The sequence below is a fragment of the Aplysia californica genome, unplaced genomic scaffold (genome assembly GCF_000002075.1).
Source record: "Aplysia californica isolate F4 #8 unplaced genomic scaffold, AplCal3.0 scaffold00297, whole genome shotgun sequence".
In the NCBI taxonomy this organism is placed as follows: Eukaryota; Metazoa; Mollusca; class Gastropoda; order Aplysiida; family Aplysiidae; genus Aplysia; species Aplysia californica.
Window position 1 is genome coordinate 163,494 of NW_004797567.1, and position 1,938 is coordinate 165,431.

Here is a 1,938-nt window from a genome sequence, read left to right on the forward strand (position 1 = left end):
CTCTGTCTCTCTCCCTCTCTCCCTCTCTCCATCTCTCCATCTCTCTCTCCATCTCACTCTCTCTCTCTCTCTCTCTCTCTCTCTCTCTCTCTCTCTCTCTCTCTCTAACAAAACTAAAGCCGACACATCCTTGAACATCTGAGCGAACAACCACAGTTACATTTTTATACGCACACGTCCTCGCAGCTTAAACAATCGCTTTCATCTGTTTACCTTGAAAGCTGCAGAATTCTGATTGGCGATGGGACGAATGTAGTTTTGCATAAACATCAGCTTTCCAGGAAAACAATCGAAACCCGCGAGCATGCATTCAGAAAATAAGACTTACGATCGCAGAGCGTTTTCCAAACCGAGAAAACTAGATAAATGCATTGATTACTCCCTATGAGTTGTGTTAGCAGCTGGATTTCTGAAAAAAGAAGAAATATCTGAAATGGAGCTTTGGGCGATGATGAAAAGATACCAACCTCGTATATTGTTCTTTTCTGTCCGCGCTGCTTAAACACGCATAGATCTAGCCATCAAACCTGTTGTCCGTGTTGTTCTTTTTTCCACGATGCTGTTCTATTAGTATTTTTGTTGTGGTAGTTGACGTTGCATTGTTGTTGTTGTCGTCGTAATCACCATCATCATCATCATCATCCTCATCATCCTCATCATCATCATCATCATCATCATCATCATCATCATCATCATCATCATCGTCGTCGTCGTCGTCGTCGTCGTCATCATCACCATCATCATCACGTGCATCACGACGAAGTAGCATTGTTATACTAATTCTAACTAGTGTTGAAGCGTTATTACAGAGTTAGAAATTACGAAACATGACTTCATAATGATTGTTCGGTGCAGCAGCACTGTTTCATACGTCTTACATACTTCACTTACTCTCTCTCCCTATACCGTCAGGTAGCCTACAAAAGGGGGAGAGCAGTCGACGCCACGCTTGCATGTCCCACTGGCCGCCTTCTCCAATATCGGCACATCCAGGCTCTCGATGATTGCTCTTTCCCGTATTGTGCCTCTATAGCTCTCAGTAATGGCCTTCCTCGTTTTCTTTTTCTAGTTGGTCAACAATACCGTGTCTGAAAGGACAATCTTGTCTTCGGCATTCTTAGAACATAATACCCTAAAATATCTCCATCTTCCCCTTTTTATGGCCGTGTTGATATCTTCAATTCCAGCTCTTCCCAACACTTCATTTTTTTGGTAATAAATTAATTCAATTTTATTGGTAAGATTCTTCGTAAACATACGTCACTTTTTAAAAATATTATATACATTTTTTAAACATTTTTGAATGGTGAATGGCAGAGTATAACACTGAGCAGTGGAGACATTCTTTCCTCAATTTCTTTTTTTCTGTCTGAGGTTACTGAGGTACCGAAGTCGTTGAGTCAAGTAAGCATTTTTGTATAATACACACAGCATGTAACATTTGCCTAGTGAGCCCTCCCGGCTGAGGGGATGCACGCACGCGTAAATGCCTGCACGTGAACGCTTACAACTCCTTCCGCCTCCCCCCACTCTCCGGCGCGTTGTGAGCAATTTTTGTCTTCCTGGATCCGCTCACATTACCTTCGCCTTCTGCACACAGGCAGGTATCGAGTGCTGCTGTCTCCCCAGAGCGATACAGGTCGAGACGATACTTGTCAGTGCAATGGTCTGAACAACTCAGCATATCACCAATCACTGACTGCTTTACCTAGGTTTTGGTCAGTGTGAGTGATATCACCAATCACTGACTGCTTTAGCTAGATCTATGTTTTGGTCAGTGTGAGTGATATCACCAATCACTGACTGCTTTAGCTATGTTTTGGTCAGTGTGAGTGATATCACCAATCACTGACTGCTTTAGCTAGATCTATGTTTTGGTCAGGGTTATCTTGTTGTCTATTATCTGGAAACTATCTCGTTACCTCCCTCCCCTCCTCC